The following is a 25031-nucleotide window of genomic DNA, read 5'->3' as shown; positions in this document are numbered from 1 at the left end:
TGTTTATTATCAACGTGTATTAACGGTCCTCGGAGAGTTTTACTGTAATGGATTAACACTGTACGGATTGATCCATTAAAAATTAGCCTCGAAATATTAAAAATGTTTAGAAGATTTTCTACGTTAAGATTATTCTTGAATATATTAAAAAGACTTTTGGTTTTCTTTCTTTCTTTTTTTTTTTTTTTTTTCGTTATTAGGATATCACATAAATTAAATTTAGGTTTATATATATATTTATATATATTTTATTTTAGAAACTTTCAAGATTTTAATTTTCAAATTTTCGAAATTCGAAATTTTAATTTCAAATTTGTAGAGAATTTAAAATTTTTTAATATTCATGTTTTTTAATGTTTTAAATTTCCGAAGATCCAAAAATTCTCCACAACTTTAATATTTTAAAATCTTAGATCAATAATTGCGTTAACGTTTTCCTATCTCTTTTTCTACTTTACATTAGACGCAGATTAGTTTCATATGATGACCTTCCTTGTGTGTCGGTCGCGCGCTTTTATTTACGATGCAAAGTTTTAATTTTAAAGTAGTTCAAATATTATCAAAGAACTTTCGATACGTATTTTTTAAAAATAAAATATTAATACAAGTATATCATCATCCACCATAGATGTATGTTGTTATGTTCTAAAATTAGAACGCAAAAGTAAATCAACTTTATTTTCTAATCATTTTTTTTTTCGATCATTAAATTAAAATCCGTTGAATTTTTTTTTAAATTTTAATGAAAAAAAACCATGATATAAAATCTCGTAATCCTTGTTCGATATCGTATATCGATATATAATAAAATTTTTTTTTTTACAAATTGTATTTACAATTATTGTAATTACAGATTATATGAAATATACATTTCATTACACGTGACAAAAATCGAAATCTACAACAAACGATACACAATGTACGAATATGTTTATACGAGTGTTACGTGAAATTATATGTTGGAGAACGACGACGTCAATTATAGAAAAAACATTTGCTTCCATATGTTCGTAGGTATAGGTGTACTTTAGAAGAATTGCATGGAACGTTTTAAAATATGTCGTATAACAACATTATCGTTATTTTTCTTCTTCCTCTTCTTCTTCTTCTTCTTTTTTTTTCCTTGCAAATTGTAAAGAATCTTAACCATATACGATTCGAGCATTGAATATTAATGTTCAATTATAAATCGTTAGCCGATGGAAATTTATTTTGTACATATTGGTTAAATTGTATGCAACGAGAAGTAGAAAACGGAATGTTTTTTTTCTCAGATTGCCGGAGCTATTAATACTTTGTATTAATATTGTGCGCGCTACGAAGCGCGATCAAGCTGATTAGGCAATGAAAATTAGATAAGTTTACATTTATCGATAACGTACCACGTATCCTACGAGTTAATTACGCACGTGCAATTTTTTTTTCTCTTTTATCGTGCGAAATCTCGTTTTCGGCGAGTGATGCGCAGTTTGCATAATAAGTTAATTAACCACGATCGCTTTTACAAATATATCCACCCGCGGTGTTAACGACGTTGTTTCCGTATTCGTGCAACGAAGATTTCTTAAGTGGTTTTCGATAAGTTGAATGGAAAGAGCAAAGGGTAGAGTCGTTTTTTTTCACGAACCAGTCCAACGAGTCGAACAAGGAGGATCAAGTGTACAACTTGGAGAAGGAAATGGAGCCTGCTACAATGGCTGAAACGAAAATAAAAATGAATCGATTAATATAAAATCGTATCCAATTATCGCAACTTGTAAAAATCACACGATTTACCTTCTCTTCGATATTGATCGAAGGATTCAATTTTGCAATTTTTCGGTTAGTCATGGCAGAATTTTTCGCGCGGTGAGAAAAAAAATTATGATATCGATGAGAATAATATATGAAATTATTGTTGGAATACGTGCAATTCGTCCGATGCAGTATAACGCATCATTGTTATTTTCGAATAAATGCATGTGATGACGTATTTAGAAAACGAAACCATTCAAATGAAGGAGAGCAATATAAAATAATTAATTGCATAGAATATATTTATATCTTTTTTATATGCGAATAGTTTATGTAATTAGAATTTCTGAATCTCCCCACTATCTGTTTGAATAATACGAGTTCAAGTTCAATGATGGATTTCATTAACAAAAGTTCAGAAGATAGTGTTGTATCATATATGTCGAATTAGAATTTTTATTTTCGTTTCAATCGTGCAACGTCTCCGTTAATTTTTTTTTTTTTTGAAAAATATCGCAAAAATATTACTAAGATAAATAAACATTAATCGACAAAATTACAACAATTATAACAAAATTCACAATTACGCAATTCTATTAACGATAGAAATAATTATAACGATTGCCTTTGAAATCTCTGAATATCGAATCGAAAATGAATACATATACACGAGGATAAATAATTCCGTGAATATTTTTTTTTTTTACGAAAAAGGGAAATAATTCAGAGATTTTTTTTGACTTATGAACAGATTTTTAAAATTAACCCTTCTTAATATGCTTCAAAAAATTTTCTTCTTTATGGAAAATCTCGCAGAGGTAAAATTCTATTAAAAGACGAAGTGAATAAATTATTTGATACGCTACTAAAAATAATCCAAAGGTAGTAAGAAAATAATGAAATGCGAAAATGAAAAATACAATTTAATAGATGTATCCTTGATTAGATAGACTTTATGCGAAACTATTTATCTTTCAGAGAAATCTCTATAATTCTTATAATAAAATTCCAACGGATGAGTCTATCCCTACACTTGAATCATTTCGCATTTAATATAAATTATCCGAGATTGATTAAAAAAAAAAAAAAAGTAGTAACGTTCGAATTGTAATCGTAAAAATAATCCACAAATTATTTCACGATCGTCAAATACAACAAGAAACTGTTGTTTTCAAAACTTCTATTACCGAAAAGAAAAAAAAAAACTTGTTCCATAAATATGGAAATTTCGAAGGCTGCATTAGTGCCGCGAACAGTGTCTAGTAATCGCTCATTTTCTTATGCAATATTTAAACGTCGTATTCACGACGCGTTAACCACAATTCTTTTTCAAGAATTCTTTCATTTTCTTTTTATTTATTCTTCTTCTTTTTTATATATATATATATACATATATGTGCGAAGACGAGCAAAAGCAATATATTATCATCAATATGGTCCTTCCGATATTTTTTTTTTCTTTTCTTTATTATTTTTTTTTTTTTTTTCCATTTGTCACGGATCGAAACATCTCTTCCTTCTTCGAATCGAAGCGCACGATTTGATTGACTCGTCGGCCTTGCTCATTTTTTTCCCCGCAGACTCGCGTTCGATCCGTGTTTCACCGATTTTATAAAGTAGTTTTGTTTGACCTATGCTCCTTCAACCGTCTGCCGACTTGCTGCTTTTCTCTTGTCGCTTTGACACAGATTGGTAACACGATCCCCTTTTTCCCTTTACGTAACGTCGAACGTTTGCGCTTGAAAATTAGTTTTCCATCGATAATGGAAATAATATTTGTTATCCGACATTCTTCATCCACGATCGTCTCGGAAATTCATGTCTCTTATATATAAATTTTAGATCAGGTTAGATCCCTGGATCGGTTTGTTCCGGGGGGATCGAATCGATCGTCGATTTTTGCCTCCATTATTTTTCAAATTTATCGCAATATTGTTCGAATGCATCGAAAAATATTTAACCCGGGAATAATTATTTATTTATTTTAGAAATTTGTGTAGGAAAAATTATGATTCGCCTCCTTACGTTATTTTCCATTCTATTGACCTTCTGGTTTATAAAAATATATTACAAGAATTTGAAGAATAAATATTATTAAAAATCTTCCAAACGCTATCTATATCAAAATACGTCACAGTATGTTTAAAATTCATGATAATCACGTAATTATTTATTGATAATTCATTCATGTTCGCGCAACTGGACGTCACATTGATTCGTTTGTATAAATATTTAGCAGGAAGAAGTTAAAACTTGAATCGCGAATCCATATATAACAAATTTTCCAGTGGAAATCGAACCATGTATTTCTTCATTGTTTCAAATCGCATATAGATCGGGATAGAATAGTTGAAAAATTGTATCTCGAATGATAGTTGAATGATCGTAGAGAGAGAGATAGAGAGAGAAAAGTTATTTGATTATTATACGGGAAAGGTTGGGAAACATTGATTTGTGAACACGAATCAATGCAACACTTGCTCGTGCGGATAGACGACAGCCACGAAACGCTTGAATCGTGGGTGGATCAATGTCGTTTTCAACGAGTTCCATTGTATGATGTTTCGTGTCTGTTACCGAAATGGAAAAAACATACGTGAATGAACTTTAAACGGAAGATTTCATTTTACACATCGCGAATGAAAGATTTATGTCTCATAAAAAATGAGAAATAAAAAAATTGAGAATAAAATGAAAATTTGGATGAAATTTTTTTTATCATTTTTCGATTTTGCATATCCTCCCTTTTTTTTTCTGATCTCATTGTCGGATCGTAAAAGTACCGTTGCACTGATCAGAGTTAACCTAGAAATGCAAGAATTCCCCTAAGGGGAAAAATTTCCCTTTGAATGTTTCTACTATGAAGCTCGAGTATAATTACTTTCACTCGTGCTATTTTGCGTTATTCGTTTCTCATAACTATATAATTAGATTCTAAAATACGTTGATTGCATATTTGTCGTTTGATAAGTTCATATCGATTTTGAGGTTATGATACTGTTATTTTGAAAGTGTTGTAAATGCTATCTTTTCCGTCAATTTAAAAAAAATGTATGAAATAATTTGAATAAATATTTTCATATTGAAACACCAAAATGTCATTTATTATTACACACAAAAGTAGAAAAATCAGATCCTCGATATCTATACCTAGCTTACACCACATGACGTAAAATTCTTTTTTATACGATAATTGTTAAAATTGTTAAAAAATGATTTTCCTTCTGCTACAAGATTCTCAATTACGTCATTTAACGACAACAAAAGCGACAACATGAAATTTCTATGTATAATTTTTGAAATAAAGTTAAGATATTTTATGTCATCAGACAATCGTTGAAACTGTTTTTTGTTTGATAATATTATTATATCGGAAGGATAAAAATATAATTGAAACAGTTGGAAAGAAAAAGTGCGTTTTTAACTTGGTTATGATTTAGTTCATTTTTGCCACGTGTAATATGATACACGTGCAGAGTTCATTCCATGCATACTTCGCGAAAATATCTTCGCATAATAAATTATTATTGAAAATACATCGGTAAAGAAGAATTGATAAATATTATGCGCGCGATAGAGATGGATCAATGATGAATTGTGATTTCTCGATTTGTTTGTTGATGAATATTGTCTCTGTAAAAACAAATAAGAATAAAAAAGCAATTTTGTGCGTATTGCTCGATATTACAATGCATAATAAAATATTTGCATATATGCTCTTATTTTTGAACGAAACATTTTGTTATCGTGTTTTATACCATTTTAGTCGAAATGAAAAAATGATAAAACTTTCGAAAAATGAAGATAAAGAATATACAAATTTTTATGTATATTCTTAATATATCATTTTTCGCAATATAACTGATTGATAAAATTATAAAATTAATATACAGTTATATGAAAATTTGTAGCTAATTATGAAATATATTATATTTAGATCTAATTAATTAATATGTAAATTCAATAATAAATACAATAGTGTGCAAATATTTTGAATATCTAGCTTAATTAAGATACAATTGTGCATCTCGTTTCATCGAAACGTAAATACGAATTAATGAATACACGTTTCGTTCTGGATAATATTCATCGAGATAGTCGATCGTAATTTCTCTCGTTGCGGGAATTATTTAATGAAACGAAGATGTTCCACTAACGAGACAATTAGCGCAATTGTACACAATATTATTGCGTCAATGAATTGTTTTGAAGAAAAAATTCACTGATAGTTGCAAAATAAAAGATAAAAAAGGAAGTACTATATTTTCCATTGTATACTGAGAAGAAGCATTTTTCTACTTAACGTTATTTGGATAGATTGGTGTTAAAAATTACTAATCGTTACAATATTTGATAATTATATAATATTTGATAATTACAATAAATATTGATAGCAATATTAATTTTCAATAAGATTGAAAATTATTTACAATTATGTAACATAGATATATTATGTTTTTACATGGCACAAAGTATATTTTTCGTCAAAAAAGGACAGCAATCGAAAGAAAAATAGGATCGAAAGTCGAATGCCTGAAAAACATACGTATGTATATTCGAAACATAATAAAAATTATACATTATACGCTATATCACTGGATATCAGTATAGAAAAAGTCAACATACTAATGAAACATAGCAGAAATATGCACTATAGACTATATGCATTATAAACTGTATCGTTATATCAGTATAGAAAGAGGTTAGAAATGGATAACAAAGTTAGATCAGTTCACTGACATTTTTCTTTCCAATTTTCTTTTAATATTCACATCTCCGAACTTAATGTTTTATTTCATTATCTTTTTGTTTACAGGAATTTCGATTTTTCCATAAATATTTCTCGAAACTTCTTTAAACGAATGCCATCACGCACTATTTTAGTCGAAGCGAATCGCTAGTGTGCATTCCTACACGGTCGAGGACAGACAGATATCGAGGAAAAAACGAGAGAGAGAGAGAGAGAGAGAGAGAGAGAGAGAGAGAGAGAGAGAGAGAGAGAGAGAGAGAGAGAGAGAGAGAGAGAGAGAGAGAGAAGAATAAGAAGGAAAGAAGGAAGGATCGAGATGATCGGAAGTCTATAAAGAATCAGGAAGGAATGAAACGAGAAAAGTTAGTGATCGATGGTAGAATCGAATTTCACGTCGATTCGATCCGAGGTCGAAAGGAGAATAGCGCGAGCAGAATGGAAATGGTTATTCTTAAAGCAGATTCGAGATATTTGGAGGTTAGCTACGTCACGATGCACGATGATTCGCGATGCATCGAAAACACGTTTCGTTTGTAACTGGCTCGGGAATAACCGAATTTACCCGTGAACTTGAACCGCGTCACGATCACGTTGGCGATGAAAATTGCAACCTCTGTTTTTGTTTCTTCATCTCTCGTCTCTCTTCTGCTTTCGTTCTTTCCGTTATGCAATTTGGCTTCGAACCTGTAATTAATCTATCTTTATATCGTACGAATGTTTTTAAAATATGTGATAGAATCAAAAGGAAAATCATTTCTACAACTTATATAAAAATAAAAATCATTAAATTTGTATAATTAAAATTAATTATGTAAAATTTAAGCTGATCTAACCTAACTTTTTTTTCGTATAAGACTACGTTTCTTCGTAAAAGTTTTCGAAAAAATTAAAGAGAATTAGAAAAGAAAATATCAGTTTCTTCGGATGATTGAAAAAATTATAAATATCTCTAATGGAAAAATTATATAATATTAGGATATCTTAACGGAAAAGTTTGATATATAATAGATTCACCGATTTAAGAACGTATTAACGAAAATTATTGTAAAATCATTATAAAATTCTTCAAAAGATTATCGAAGAAGTTTTTATATGTACTGCTATAATTCATAATGGTTATCGATAAAACATTTCAACTTTATAACCAAAGTTAATTATGCTCAATCGAACAAACAGAGCATTGTTTTACAATGTTCTTCGTAAACACGAAGTATCGTTTTCAATAAAAAATCTGGATTAATAATAAGAATGATATATTTACAGTGAAAAGTGATCCCATATAAACTTATCCTCTATTTAACGCATAATTGAGAAGGATTTTTATCGATCATATATCAATCTCGATATTATTAATTGTTTGCGCCATTTTAAAAGATTATGGTAGTGTACACAGTTGCAATAATCGCGTAAGCAGTTCACTGCTAACGTTCGTTATATATCTTATCGATGAATATTTTTTTAATCTAGAAAATTAATATATTTTTTTTCAATCGATAAAGATTTTTCATTGTTCACAGGTAATGAGTAAATTATCGTATTTTGATATGATTCTTATATATATATACGTGAGATGAGGTTTCGTGGAATTTTAAGAAAAATAAGTTTAAAAATAATAAATGTTTAAAATAATTTAATTAAAATATTGTATTCCTTTTTTCTTTTCCTTTTTGTAGGTTTTTTAATTTTAGATCTTTTTCTAAGTTCAATAAGAAACAAACAAATTTTTGTTTTATATAATCCGAACATCGTGCAACGCGACATTTTTTTGGAACCTAACCTCTCTGTTATACGAGAATTATCTTGTACTTGCTATTTAATGGCTAAGTCATCTACCATCACGCGATGCGAAACGTGTGAACATCTGCAAGAATTCCAACTCGTTACATTTAATCTCACGTTTCGAAAAGTGAGCGAAAAAGAACTTTTTGATAGAAAAGAGAATTGCGCACCTTTCTTTCGAAGAAATACCGATGATTTTCTTAGTTGTGTTAGTTTTCTAGAACGTGGCAATCTTGTTCGATTTCAATTGCGTCATTCTCGCGGCTTAAAAACTTTGTAAATAGATCTAGAAAAAATAGTTATATATATTTTATTTCATATCAATATACAAAAATAATATATTGATTGCTATATGGTTTTTTTTTTTTATTTTATATCCTCCGATTTCTTTTGAACGCATGTTGTTCATGTTCGAAATTCTTTGCGAATTTCAATTTTTTGCGAGATTTCGTTTTTCTTTTTGCCGTTTTTCTTTTTTTTCTATCGATACTCTATTTGTGTTTTTGCGTAAAAGATTCTTATTTTACAATATCGTCAAAAAAGATGAAAAATAACGTCTAGTGGACATCAATGATAAACGGTTAATATATTACGTCACTTTTGACTCGCATCCCTGAAAAACGTAACATGGAATAAAAATTTTCGTTCAATAATTTTTTATTTCCATTTTAAATTTTATCATGACGAATTGATCGATGTATTTTCTTTTTATTTAGATTAAACACGTGTGAATGATGATTTCATTTGAAGTTGGATATATATACATGTATTTTTTCTTCTTTTTCGAACAGGTGAATGTAAAACTTTTTATAACAATCTATTTTTTTTCCTTTTCGTTGCACTTTTTAATTAAGTTTATTCTAGAAACTCGTTCCTATGCTATATGGTATATCTATAATACAAGCGATCGCTTTGTTTAATACGTCTTGCATATGCGTCCTGTAGTCCATTTTCTCTCAGGGCAATAGTGTGAAAAAATATGTTCCTCTTCTGTTTTAATTAAAACTTTTCGTTCCCAATTTTAAATCTCCATGCTTCGACGATTAAATAATAAATATAATAAATACATATAATATTTTTATACTATGGTCACCACAAATTTATATTACATCATCCGACATCATTCTCTGAAAAATTATCGTGAAATTAAAAAAAAAAAAAAAAGTGGAAAAAAATTAACATAATAACTGGTTTTGGCCAGATCAGATTTCTTTATTTCACTTTTTTATTTTTTCATATGATCAATCCTACTATTTTTACCATTTGCAAAATCATATTATTATCGATCGCAAACATGTTTACTCGTAAAAATTATAAATGAAGTAAAATTTTAATTTCTAACATAAAAAATATAATTGTTTTAAATATATATACAATTATATATGGTAAAAATAGATAGGATAATTATAATACGACAATGATCGATTTTATGATTGCGCCATACTTCATTGGTTAAAGCTGCTCAGCTTTCCGCGAAAACGAAACTTTTCTGAACGAACCTGAGTCCGTTTCTTGCGCAACAGGTTCAAGGTCCTACCGCAACCTCTCTCATCCTACCACAACGTTTATTCGCGCCAATGTTTCCGTATTCGAAGGTCCCTCTCTTTCTAAATCTCATTCTGTATTTGTTCGAAACACCTGACATAGATTCTCGCTCACTTTGTTGTTTCCGATTCACCTCTTTACTTTTCGACATTTTTAAAGCCGATTTAACAACGATCTGATACAATATAAAATTACTTTGATTCTGTTAATGAAACGCACAAATTCAACGATAATCGTGTATATTTATGGTTCATGTGTTTCGGTCAAAGTTTTCTGATTGTTATTCTAATTAAGATCGTTTTGTATTTGTATAGTTGCATATGCCATTGCATGTGCTTACGGAATTAACTAATTTTACGTTTTGATGTAATCTACGTATTTGAATTTAAAAACTCAAAGCAAATTAATTTTAAAAAATTTTTAAACTTTTTTTTTATTTTTTATTTTTTTTCAAATTTTTTTTATTTCAAAAATGAACTGAATTTAATTATTCTTTGGAAATAATTTTTAAACATTATCGTGAATCGTACTAATTATCTAAATTATTAGGTGTTGGTATGAAATATTTCCGACATTAACAATTTATAGCGCTAAAATATTTTTTTTTTAGAAAAAATTATAAAACTCAAAAAAAAAGTGCAAAAGAAATATGAATATCTAGCATATAATTATAATTATAATATATTCTTTTGATTATTAAATTTTTTTGAGCAATATTGATACATATAATGGAATTGGAAAATAATTTTTCTTTCTATCTAGTTTTTTTTTATTACGAAATTGTTTAAAACAGATTAAGACTCTTCTGATAAAAATAATATTAAATATTACTATGTTTGAATCGTAACATGTTAGAGCGAATCAAATAACATGGATCTATTCGTGAAAATATACCTTTCGGATCGATTATTGCTATATATCCGTTTATCACCAATGTCCACTAGGCGTCACTACTGATAATTATCGATGAGCACCATAATAGTCACGTGATCATGAGTCACATGATCAAATAGATGGAAAGCCATTATAAATTAGTGATTTTTCTTCAAAGTAAGAAATTGTGAAGTATAAAATGATATAAAAAAAGTTTAACAGTTTACTAATGTAAATTTTTCCAATTATTTTCGCGCGAAGGCGCGATTGCATCGTCTAGAAAGTTGCAAAATAGACGCGCTTCGTGGTGACGCGATGTGGTATAGTTGAAACATGGCCGCGGAAAGTTTCTCGGTTTCGTGCATCGGTAGATAAGACTCGAGAGGCCTTGACTTATTTCTCTCGTGCCGCGCAAGAAATTTTGCTCGAGACGTGCAATCGTTACGGGAACGTTCATTGTAAGCGAAAACAAACGTGTCGAGTGTCGTATGATCGATTGCTCGCTCGCGTCCGTGAGATTTTTCCATGTTTTCTCTCGCTTCACCGCCTTGGAAGCCTAAGGTGGAAATGGATATAAGACGGATAAAGGCTCTGACGTTTTTCGTGAGTATTACCTATATTAAGTTATAACATTAAATGTTCTTTGCAACTCTGATCGATTTCTCGACAAACAGAGAAGGACAAAAAGAGTAGGAAATGCTATGGATAATAATGCTTTAAAAGAGGGATTGAAAGTATCGCGAAACGAAATCAACAATCGAAATAAAAAAATATCGATCTCGTGATGATTCATAGAATTTTTCACATAAATTTTTTATTAATCTCTATGTATTCAATTCCTTTGAATGACAAGGCTTTAATATCTGCTCTGTATTGTGAAGTAAAATTTCGACGACTATTATCTACCATGAACAGGATCCATTCGGTGACTAATGTAGATGTCTCTGATGTCTGTATATTTCGACCATTTCCGTAGACAGTACCTATTGTGTGTTAGTAGTGAGCTAATCTATTATTCCATAAGTTTTCCTGTCATAATATCTTTGAAATACATCCTATCGTGATGAAAAATTTTCACATTTGAAAAGCAATTTTGTTATAATAGGAAACGAGATATTCTAGAAACAAGATACGGTTCAACTTTTCGAATTAAAAAAAAAAAAAAAAAAAAAATTAGTAAAATATAACAAACAAAGAATTCCAAAAATAAAACGAATGTAGCAAAGATACTAAAATGAAAGTTAAAATGATAGAAAAAAAACAGTACAAGAATCAGAAAAGATATCAATATAAATATATCGGAAAAACTACAATAATAATTATACATAATAATAATTACATATAATATTGTGGAAAAAGATGAAATAACAAAAATATTAAAAAAAAGTGAAGTTATCAAATCAAATTTTGTTGAATGAAATCAACTTTAAATTTTTCAAAATAAATACATATTAAAGCGATGAGGACATAGATAGACATAGATGCATCGAAAAGGAAAGGACTATGTTCATTACATCCACCCTACTATTTTTTTTTTAGTAGAGGGTAACAACCCTTAAAAATGAATGCACGTATGGCTAAGTTTCGCGGTAGATTGAATAGCTATTGAAGAAAAAAAATAATGAAATTAAGTATACAGTGATCCGTATAAAATGTTAAAAACCTTTTCGAAACTAAATAATTTTTTTTTTTAATTAAACGATATATGTACATATCGAGAAGCCGAAAACAATTTTTAATTTTTAATTTTATTTTTATTTTTTAAAAAATTAAAACAACACTCTTCCACTCTTTCGAGACTTATTCCAAAAATTTTATATTTTAAATCTTAATTGGTTTTTGTATAGCGTTTAATTTGAGAAGAAAATTTCGAAGTTGAAAACAGTTTGTAACATCAAGCGATGAACAATTCAAAATTCAATTTCAAAAAAGAGATTTTTTTAAAAATTTAAAAAGAGATCAATTTATTTTATTCGCAACTTTGTTCATATTGAACATAAAGCGTTAATTTTTCATTTAACATCAGCTTATTCGTTCCCTGAGTTTCTTGAATAATATTTCGATTTTTATCGTTAACGGCCCGTTATCTCCGGTTAATGAATATTGATAGATGCGATAAGAAAATTTGAAGAAGTATTATTGGCAAGGCACAACTCGACTTTGATAAATCGAAGGTGGTACTCGATATATACGAAGTATAGATATGCACCTTTGTTCATGCAAGAATAACACGTTTCGCTACAAGATTTTTGATTTGTTTTTCAAGGAATAGGAATATAATCTTGATCGATGGCGTGATAACTTGCACTTTGTTTACGATTTTTTGTATACGCAAACGGAATGAAATTCTTGTAAACTGATTACGATTCATTGTATTTTATAAATTTTCCGTTTTTCTTTTTTTTTTGTCGTAAAATGTGCGATTTGTTACGTACTTATTTACGTATTGATATCGTAAACTTGATTTGTTTTGGGGGAAAAAAAAAAAGGCTCGTCGATAAAACGTTACGCTTGAATATGTGCTATTTGAAATTTTAACATACCCACTCGAATTATTTATTATTATAAAAAATATTTCAAACAGAATTTAATATTGTTTGAAAACCACGAGTTGATATAATTTTTTTTTTATGAAAAAGATAATTCTTTTTCGGCATTTTTTTGTACTATTTTTTAATTCCATTCGATAACTTTCCATTTTTTTTCATTTTTTTCATTTCATTTTTTCCTAAATTTTTTTTATATATTTTCTAATAATATTCGATGAATAGTTCTAAACATATAGGAATATAGGAATATAATGGTTCTAAATTTGGAATTCATTGGTTCAGAAATTATGAACATTGAAAGTTTGGCGAAGTGGAAGGGATAACGATAGGCAAGGCAAGTTAAAAATTCCAGTTAGAGACATTATGTATCGTACCTATCCAGAAGCTTACCTATATCTGGTGTTCGAAAGAAGGAAGGGCTAAAAATTCTTTGGCCGGTTGTCATCAGGTCTATGAACTTTAATCTCGAAATATAAAAAGAAAATACTTAGGAACGTTATAAAAGCGTCTATAAAAAGATGCCGTAAACGGTAGATAAATCGTTATCATCGGTTAACCGTTTTACCATCGAGTCATCTGAGTAAAGTTCGTCCCTTCGAATCTTGTGTAAAGAAATAGAACGCGACAGGAAAGATAAACGTATTTCCGTGATGTGGAAATTCATTTTTATTCAACTATCGATTTGCAAAGTATAAATAGCGGTTTATACATCTATTTATAAATTTACTTGAATCAAAATGGAAAATTTTTTTGAATAATGCATGATGCGGTATGTAATCAAGAATGGAAGGTATTTCATAGATTTACAAGTCACTATTTTTCTTTTTTTAACTGGTTATTTTTATCGTTTAATATATTTATTCATTCATATGCATTTATTCATTTTAAAAAATAGCATCGACTGATTTCATAACTGTGCATTCTTGTTATGCTCTTTTTTTTCCAAAATTTTACTTTATTCGATTATACGTAGATCCGTCGAAACAGTCGGATCGATATCCAATCACAAATTTATCGAAACGTCGACAACCAATCGATATATCGTTACCTTACTATTTGGCTAACTTCATCGTGGTCCTTATCCAATCACAGATCTATCGAAATATTGACAACCAATCGTTACTTTACATTTGGCTAACTTCATCGTGGCCCTTATCCAATCACAACATTCTATCAAAACATTGACATCCAATCGATGTATCGTTACTTTACATTTGGTTAACTTCATCGTGGCCTTTATCCAATCACAGTTCTATCGAAACATTGACATCCAATCGATATATCGTTATCTTTTCACTAACTTTATCGTGATTCTTATCCAATCTACAGATCTATCGAAACATTGAAATACAATCGATATATCGTTACTTTATATTTGATTAATTTTATCGTGACTCTTCTCTAAACATAGATCTATCGATACATCCAATCGATATATCGTACCTTTTGACTAATTTTATCGTGATTCTCCTTCAATCATACATCTATCGAAACATTGATATCGAATCGATATATCGTTACTCTACATTTGACTAATTTCATAATCTATACTCAAATTCCGTAGTATCTACAGATCCGAAGAACAGTGAGACCTTTGTGTTCCATACACCAGTGATACCCACCAGTGATGGATAAAATTTAATAGTTGAAGTTATTTCGATAATTTATCGTTCAAAATGTAATAATAATCGCAAATAACTGTAATGGCAAACGGTCGAGATTATACGAAGAGCGAATTAATTATAATATCTATTTGAATAAATTATTCAAGCGTTATTTAAAATAATTTTATTCAAAATTTTTAACTACTTACTTTTCCAACGGATTAATGCTCAACTCACATCGTGGTTAAGTAGTTCCTGGTTCGTGTGAAGTAGTTTACGTTAGGTTAGGTTAGGTTAGATTAGGTTAAGTTTGCAGTATTTGATTTTAATTCGAGGAAAAATAATACGCTCGATGAAATAACTTATGTTTAATTTGAAAAAAAGATACGTTCAATTATAATAGCCAGAAATAAATATCATTCAAGCATTATTTAAAGTAATTTTATTCGAAATTTTTATCTAGTTACTTTTTCAACGAGCTAATGCTCAACTCTCTTCGGTGCACACGTTTCACAAAAGAATCTAAAAATGGCTATTCGAAATGCTGTCGTGTTCGGAAGATGAGACCTCCATGTCCCGACGTCGATCATGAAATTCTCGTAGAGAGTGATCTCGAAGGAATAGATACGTTTGACCGAATCGTTTGCCGTCTCGTCGACAAAATCCGATTTGTGAATTGCGGATGTCAGAAGCGCAATAACGTCTGTATTTTGTTTGCATCTCGTCTGTTTCCGCGTGATCTTAGACGTGACATTTTGATGGAATTCTCGTCAAATGCTCATCAGCTTCTTCCTCTTGCATAATTTCGAGGAAATGCAATCGAGAATGTTTCGAGCGAGTGATGCCAAATGTCACAAAAGATTGATTTTTCTTTTTAACACTTTTACTTTTATCCTCGTAATAGTTTGTGCCTATTCCGTGATAATTATAATTCTCCACGAGCGGATAGGATAATTTTTAAGACACGTTTTAAAATAAATCGGAGAATTTTTTTTTACAAAAAAATTTAAATCAAATGATTCAAGCGTAATAGAGTGGGTTAATTAATGGATTTCTATAATTCTTTTCATCATTTTTCTCGATTTCTTTCTATTTCAACGTATATCGTAAAAATATTGGAAATACGAGAAATTAAATACGATGTGAAAGAAAAATATTTCGTTCGTTGAAAACACTTAAAAATTTTAAATAAATCGTATATAAGATAATCAACGAGTCTATTTTTTACCTAATAATTATTTTATGATGTCAAATTGCGTTATTTTCCAATTATAGAGGAAAAGTCATTGTTAAAACGGTGCATTTAGCGGCGAAATACGTAAAAGGAATATCGATAACAGTGTATACATGAAGAGTTACGTAAAACCTGGTTTCTCTGTGTCGCATGGTAACGCTCGTTTCGGTGGTTCAATCAACTTCGACACGAATTAATCGGGAATTAACGTGCAGGAAAATCTTTTCGAAATGCATCGGACGATCGGTCGATTCGATCCTCGATCCTTTCATTTGCGATAAATTTCACCGAATAAATTTCATCGAGCGATTGGAAACGCGATGAAATGTCCGTGAAAGTAAACACGCGAGAATCGACGTCGTGGAAGGAAAGGCCACTAGCTTCGTGTAAAGTCGTTTTATCGATGAATAATAAAGAACTTTGCTGGTGGTAATATTTATGTTTTGTGAAATCACGACGCATTTTTACATTATGATATAATATTCGCTTTATTAAAGATTTTTAAAATGGTTATCGGCTGTGGATAACGAAATTGGATGACGTGTATGGGATTTTTGATTTTTAGGGAATTTTATTTCTAGACAATTTTGAATAGAATCGACTTTTTATTCGCGATTATGAAGTGAAAGATAACAAAATTTAAAAAAGTTTTTTCAAGAGATTTTTTTTCTATTTTTAAATTTAGAGAATTTAAAAAGGAAATTAAATCGATGTGTTATTAATTCAAACAAAATTTCAATTAAAAATTTCTTCAGTTTTTGACATTTCTAAATATTTTTTGCAGTCTTTTCTTTTTTTAAAAATAAATTATTATTATATTTAAAAAAAAAATTTAAATACCGAAGTTTAAACTCTTCGAGATAAAAGATTTTTAATCGAAACGAACGAAACAGAAATTCTTAAAATAAGTTGTTAAACGTAGATACGATCTAAGAGGAGTCGTAATTGGAATAATCAGCAATTCACGTTCCATTTAATCGCTCATTTTATTGAATAGCGCTTAAGCCATTGTAATCTGTAACATCGAATTCAAAATGCTATAATTTGTACCGATATATTCTCGATTTAAAGATTCGAATCTATTAAACCTATTATATAATATAAACTTAAATTTTTCCGCATAATTCGTGATTTTACATTTTATTATTTTATATATAAAAATACGTAAAAACTGGTGAACGTAATTTATCATATAGTTAAGAATTTTCTAAAAAGTAATTATTTATACCTTCCCTATATTTGTAAACTTCTTACGCCATTAAAAAATTAATAATATAAATTATACAGTATATATAACATTTGCATATAATTATATATGTAATTATACAACGTTCTCGATAGGTTAGAGTTCAACAAAAATATATACGCAAAATTGCGTATCGTAATTGGCGTTAAATTGTACCTATCGTCTCATCGACCTTAATTGATCAGCCTGATTCGCGGCACCTTGTCGACTATGCGGACCGCAAACCATCACAGACACAATGTATTTCCCAATATCAAGGGACACGATTTATCGAATTGTACGTTTGCCAATAATTATAATCGAACGCTAACTCAATTATTTGGCTCACCCGTGACAACTTGTGTAGCGCAAATCCTTCTACCGTGATATATATATATACACAAAACAGAGATGGTCGAAAATTTAAATAGTTGAAATTGAGAGTAAAGTTGCTTCAATAATTTTCCACGTCGACTCTATTTATATCGTCGAAACTTTTTAACGCTCTTTCTTTTATCTTCGTAATAGTTTGTACCCATTCTGTGATTATTATTCGAAAGCATTATTCGAATAACTTCATTATTCGAAATAATGAACTATGGTGGCCGAGGTTATGCGAGGAACGGATCAATTATAATTATATAAGCTATAACGAGTAATTGTTATTCAAGCATTTTAATGAATAATTTATATATTTAAAGCGAAGTTTTTAACTTTTAGTTAAAAATTTTTCAAGTTAGCGGCTAAGCCAACGTTTTTTTAAACCAGAAGACCAGTGCCAGAAGGAAATGTTGAAAAAGCGGGGGAAAAAAAAGCTACGCAATAATATGAATAAATACAAATTTTATATCTAGTATTTTAGAGAGGAACGAAGATGATTTTCAGTTTTTTTATTCATTTAAATTTAATGCAATATTTCATATGTTTTATCATATCATGTGAAATCGTATATCAAGATTAATTCATTTATGTGTATAATCATGATCTTCAAGGTTAGAAATGAAACATTTTGCAATTATGTGTTGCTTACTGATATTTCTTATTGATATGTTTATCTTCCGTTTATAACATGATTTTTATTAATTAAAACTTTCGCATTGTATGCAAAATCATTTTTGATGATTTCTGTTATTTCGTTGCAATTTATACATTTCTTGAACAGTATGTTCCTAAACAAATGGATTTGAATATGCAGATCTGTGAAAATTTTCAGATTTTTTTATATTGTTAAAAATATCGTTTCTATCACAACAAAAATAACATTTTATTATTCATCGATTACTATTTCGCTGAATTCGCATGAAAACATTAACGATATATAAATTTTACTTTTTGTTAATTAAATTTAATTTCGCATATTTTTTACAATTTTTTCCGATCGTTTCAATATTTATCTCGTGCCAAATTTCGATCGCATTCACCAAACGTAGGAAAATTCACGTTTCCTTCGAGAAAGAAATCACCTCTGTCCTTGATTGCAGTTGAAAGAGGAGGATACGGAATAGATAAAGGGGCGAATAACGAAAAAGAAATTACACGTGACGTAGAAATATCCTGGGATATCCGGTCCCATTTGCGCGGTCCAGGCCGTTGCGCAGAGAGGGAGAGAGATAGCATCGATATTAAATTGGACGAGCATTGGAGCATTCTGTGATAAAAATCGAGCACAATTTCGCGAAATTGCATCGAAACGAAGCAAAAGAGAATCGTGCGCCTTGTGTTCCTTGAAGCTAGGAAATTGCATCCATTAGCAAATTACTCTTTACCTACTTTACCTATCTTCCACGGATAGAAGGGCCTTCGATACAAAACAGTGGATCGTTATCTATATTGGTCAAGGTAAAAGTTGCTACCTTCGCAATTTTGCTTGGATAAAAGTAACTAACGGTCTATTTTCATATTCGTTCGCTATGCGTAGATATAATATTTTTGATTTGATTGTTAATAATGCGAGTCGAGAATTAATAATATTGCAATTAATAATATTTTAAGGCCGATATTGGATCGATCGATGTTGGATCATTAATGGGTCGAAGGTTAAGCACGTTCGAGTGTCTGTTATAGTCTATTTATAATTTTGTTGAAATAGGTGAAAATGAAATATAAAGAGAAATTATTGTTAGAAATCAAATTTGCACGTGCAAAAGAAGATTAAGGAGAAATATCATGGAAATGTTTGCCATTATATCGATAAATATAATGAAAAAGAAGAAGAAGAAGAAGAAGATGAGAATTTTAAATGTAAGTAAAGAGAAGTAACGTTTTCTTAGAAAGGTATACATGAAGGAAGATAGGAATCTTCAATAGGAGGCGCGTTTCAGCTGTTCAATTAAAGATTAATATAGAAGTGGTATCGTATGTAGACTTGTGAAGATTATCATTATTTATTGATTAAATATGTATACAAGTTGATTAAATATACAAAGACAGTTCGAGAAGCCGATCTATTATTTTGCTTGGCATAAAATGTCTTCTAGTTTCGATACGTAGGGTATCGGTTGCTTTCTTTTGCCAAAGAAAGCAAATTGCAAAAAACGGATAGCAATAGAATAATTTTCCACAGTTTTAACCTTGTACGAATTTGCAAATCTATCATCTTCTCTCTGTAATATTTAAAAACTAACATTTTCAAATTTTTTTCCCATATTCAATAACGTGCTCGATAAAATTTCTTCAATTCTTCTTTTCTTCTTCACCCAGATATAAAGAAACTTCATTAGAAACTCAAAGAAAAGACTTAGAAAATAACAACTGGAATCTCCTAATCATCGGATCGAGAATCTATAATTTAATTCGTTTTTCGTACGTGTTATTTATCGTATGTGTACATGCGGTTTAAATGCGAAGAAAGTTGACATTTTTCCAATATCAACGTCGAACGTGGATAGATATTCACGTTAAATAATAGGTTTTCGTGCCTTCGTCCACGTTAATAGGATTCCTATGGAGGCAATGGGAAATTAATTAGGCAGAGCGATAAGCGATAGACGAATCGTGGCTCGCTCGCCGAGCAGCACGAATCCAGCACGAGTCTTCGTCGATATCGCGTCTCGAACGGGGGATCGTATTATTAATCGTGTGCAATGATGATGAGCGTAATTATATACGTGAAACGGAAAGAGAGATAATCGTTTAGCGTTGAAATTGCCATTAGTAGGTCGGATGCGTTAAATCCCGGGACTGGTGCTCTGATTTATTTGTACAGATAGAAGGAATGAGTCATGGTAACGTTCGCGATGTTTGCGTATTTTATATCCAACGACCGATGATGGTGTACGGTTCAACTTCAAGTATCTTAATTAATGGACGGATATTTGTTATCCGTCGGTTTATTCCTCGGTTCCAACTTCTTAAGGTTTTCGCAATATGTGTTTCGCGATATTGAAATTAAAAAACCCTATATTTTCTAGGGAATTCTTAGAAAAAATTCTCTAGGGGTTATTTTTCTTAACGAGTCATAAAGAAATTCAAAATATTTATCCCGTATATACTATCCTGAGATCTAGACAAGAAAAAGAAATTTCGTTCATTCGTATTTCGGTGATTCTTTCGGAACTTATGGTTTGTTTGCAAGGAGTAGAAGTGTGAAAACAGTAGTATAATTTTGTTTCTCTATCGACATCTTCTCTTCTTTCCCTGCTCGCAGAACCAATGAAATCTTGAAAATGAGGAGAAGGAAAATTAGAGACATTCGAAATTTCGACGCGTGCACAAGAATAAGTATCTTACCATTTGGATACGAATGCAAATAATCGTGAAAACGCGATTACTACCGCTACAGCTGTACACAATTCGGAAGAGAAACAACGATAACCTTGAAACATTCGTTATATCGCAAAAGAAAACAAACCAAGCCGGATGGATCTCTCTTCGAGACTCACTTCGACCTCGCCTATTAAATTTTTATTTATCTCGTTCACAGGCGTAAATGTAAACGAGAAATACACGGTTGTCGCGTTTTCCCGTGTTTTACACCCTATACATGTAAATAAGCGAGTAAGACAACAAAGCGAGTATATAAAATTTCTTGGTTACATAAACGATCAGTTGTTATTTCGTGTGCAAGGTCGGCTCGAATGGAAAAGAAGATCCTTGAATGTATTCGTAGTTTGCTCCAGAATCATGCGTCGAATCTTTTTTTAGACACGCCTAAAGTAGATTTTGTCCAGTTCCTTAACGTTTTGACTAGCGTTTTGCCTGATATAAAAAATTTTTATCGCACCATCTCTTCTTCTCCTCCTCGATTAATATCGATGCTCGCTCGTATCGACAGTTAATCCGCTTTATATATACACGTATGCATGCAACTGACTAAACAATAATTCTAAACGAAGACATCGTTAATAGTTTCTTGGCCCCCATTGACAGCTGTCCACACTTTGCACCAGTTGTGTCCTTGTGACGAGGAGCGTGTACGTGTGGATTTCATATTGGCAATGTAAAATTTTAATTTATTAACGCGATCTTCCCGATTCAATCGAGTTCATCGGTAAATAAAAATTGTTATTTATTTTTTCTTCCGATTTCTTTACTCTCTCGCAGCTGTATTATATTCAATTTTGTTTTGCAAAAGATGATAAAAAAATTGTAGAAACGTTTGGAAGATTAGATTTTAAATCAAAAAATCGATCGAGAAACATTCTGTTCCCAAAATTCATTATCTCGATGAGATACTCACTTTTGTCATTAATATAACAATTATATAATAGTGACAAAATAATTGTAAAACGTTTAATCATTCTTTGATCATTAAAAATCGTCTCGGATCGGGGAGTGATTTTTATCGCGGTTTGATTGTTGTTTATTTATTATTGTGTTAACTCTTTACGTGGAAAAATGTATCCGATGCAAACCATAGTGGATTAAGCAAATCTATTTACATTGGCAAATCAAATATATGTATCAGGTTTAATTTAAACATTTATATTTACATTTTATATTATCTTTTCACATTGTATGTTAACATATTGTACCATAAACTTCTACGATATATCAATTCTATTGCAATGACTCGTTTATCAGAAAACTGATCCCGGCTATCTTATAACAGAAAATTATTCTCTACATAAATATGTACACGTGGATACAATAATTAATTAAAATTAATTCATATTTTTTAGAAAATTGTTTGGCAAGAAAAAATAAATTCTTTTTCTGCCGGGTATTGATGATACTTCTGCAATATACACGCTAAAATCTATCGATTAATTATTCAATAAATAATTAAATTATATTAATCTTGAATTAAATTAGTATCGAAATACATACAATTAATTTTTTAGATCGATTTAAATAAAAAGGAAAAAATTAAAAAATAAATAATTCTAAATGGATTATCGCTAGACAGGAATAATTTACACGATGAAAATACACAAATTTTTTAAATCGCGTCATTTTATTATCCTATCACATCGAGGTTCACGTATACTTTACTTAATCTCATTTATTTCGAACGAGTTTCTTGTATTAAATATTCTCCGATTAGAATAAGTGGAAAAAAAAAGTTTACACTGTCGTTAATATAATCTTCTTGTAGATGTTTGCGTATGCAAATCGCGCGCAGAACGAGGAGAATCAAATAGTAACACAATTGTATCTATTGATCTCTTTCTCCACTTGTAATCGTGTTATTATTAACCACGGAATGAAAGTAAATAAAATTGGATGGATGAAATATTTTCGTTGACACACTTGTGCAAAAAGTCGGTGCATAAGTGTTAATGCGTTTTAGAAAAAAAAAAATCAAGCGTATAACGATGTTAATTTATTATTCGATTTGCGCAATTTTGCATAGATAATTTCAATTGGTTTTAATATTCTATTAAGCACTGATTTATATATCGTGGTGTTTATTTATGGAAATGAGGAAGACTTTTTCATCGTGTTCATCATGATCATCATCCATTTTTCTTCTATAATTTCCATATATAATTTTTATACAATTAATATTCATTTATACAGTTAATATTCTTCTATAATTTCCATATATAATTTTATGAATCTTTATACAATTAATATTCATTTCGCTTTCGCAAATATATCATTTTGTTCCCAGTTTCGTTTTAAATCTTAATCGAATAAGTAAAGAAAAGAAAAAGAAGAAAAATGTAAACTCGTCGGATTTTCTTTTTCTCGCTTATTCGTCGACGAGATATTCAAATTGTGCAAATATCGTGGAAACGTTGCGGCGGGAAATTTAAAACAAAATATGAACCCGTCATCTCTAATTTCTTTCTTTTTCTTACTAATTTCTCTTTACTTGAATCGATCGATTTTCAATCATAGAAAACCAGTTCTTCGTGTATTCGTATTTTCGACGGAATGATAATATTCTCACTGTTCCTCGATAAACGGGCACGCATCTAGCGGCACAATTAAGCCAAGTGAAAATCTTATTGCGCCTTTTATTATATACACGCGACGTTAATCGCTCGAAGGCGTTGATTACTGGCTCGGTTTAATTACAACCCCGCGTAATTAGAGATTCGAGAGAGAATCGAAATTAAAAGCACGCCAGCTGGTTGCGTGCATTTTGTTGCATGTTTCCACGATCGAGCGTCGCGATATTTCTTTTTCGAGCATAAAAATACTTGTCGCGATACTTGGAGCGAAAGGAAAGGGAGATTTACGAGCCGCGTGAATCACTGTGAGATATACTGGTTACTAGACTTAGGGATATTTATGCATCTAGGAGAAATCCAACACCAGAATCGCTAAATTGTTTTATTCTCGCATTCGAGTACTTATTCATTTTTGCACTGTGTAATCAATTATACGGTATTATAAATAACGATTTAGATTTTTTTAAATCTATAAACGTGCTATTATCTCGAGCAAATAAAAATGTATTAATCTTTAATTCAAAATTATATAAAAATATCGATTTAATTAGGACAATTATCTTACTTTGCAATCGATATATAATAATATTATTCGTATTATTTTATATAACAATGAAAAGAGATGGGGAGAAAAATTATCGATATATATCATCGTGTTTCAAGGATCGAAAGAAAAAAGAAAAAATGTGACTCTCGGTTCGATTTCATCGCATCTTCATCGAGCGACTCCATTGTCTCTCCATTGTGGAACGTGGCTCGATTGAAAATCATCGAGACACATACACGCGGAAATTCGGTAAGGAAGGGCGGAAAAGAATGGTCGGAAGTCCGTATCCGTTCGTGTGCGAAGAAATTACATTCGCGTCACGCGCTTTTGTCTCGTCGAATCGAGAGGGTATATACAAGATCCGTACAACCAGCTTCGACATCTTTTCGATGCTGGTCAAATTCGATTCGACGTGTTTTCGTTTCTTTTTCTTTTTTAAAGGAGAAAATCGTCTGCATCTTCCTTTTTCTTTCGACGATTCTGCGATTAAATTAAACATCGATCGCGCAACAAAGGGAATTTAGATACTTTAAAAATTCCCTAGATTTTAGATACCCTAGGAATTAGTTATTGCATTATGGTAAAGTAGATTTCGATTAATTATGAAAATTTTTGTTTAATCGATTTGCAAAATATAAAATCCATCTGTACAACAATTCAATATTAGAATTTCGAAAACCTCGTAAAAAAATTTTATTGTAAAAGTTGGGCATTAACCCGTTGAAAAAGGTAAGTAGTTAAAAATTTCGAATATTGAAATAACTTATCGAAGTGACTTTATTTATAACTTCAACTAAATTTTGCTCGTTACTGAACGAAATTATTTTGTTAACCTCGAATTTATGTTTGT

At 30.2% G+C, this 25031-nt stretch overlaps 1 protein-coding gene and 1 long non-coding RNA gene across 2 annotated transcripts in view; one reads left to right on the top strand and one right to left on the bottom strand.

The window, feature by feature from the left end:
• Positions 1-25031, top strand: part of LOC107999315 (circadian locomoter output cycles protein kaput) — a 50742-nt gene that overhangs the window by 2589 nt on the left and 23122 nt on the right. The window lies entirely within an intron of this gene.
• Positions 6076-7718, bottom strand: LOC133666428 (uncharacterized). The gene is made up of 2 exons (XR_009830579.1): positions 6361-7718; positions 6076-6267 (listed from the first exon to the last, which is right to left on the bottom strand). It is a non-coding gene; the product is annotated as an uncharacterized LOC133666428 (long non-coding RNA).

This window comes from Apis cerana, linkage group LG7 (genome assembly GCF_029169275.1).
Source record: "Apis cerana isolate GH-2021 linkage group LG7, AcerK_1.0, whole genome shotgun sequence".
NCBI lineage: Eukaryota > Metazoa > Arthropoda > Insecta > Hymenoptera > Apidae > Apis > Apis cerana.
The sequence above is the reverse complement of the archived record's forward strand: the minus strand, read 5'-3'. Positions and strand labels throughout refer to the sequence as shown.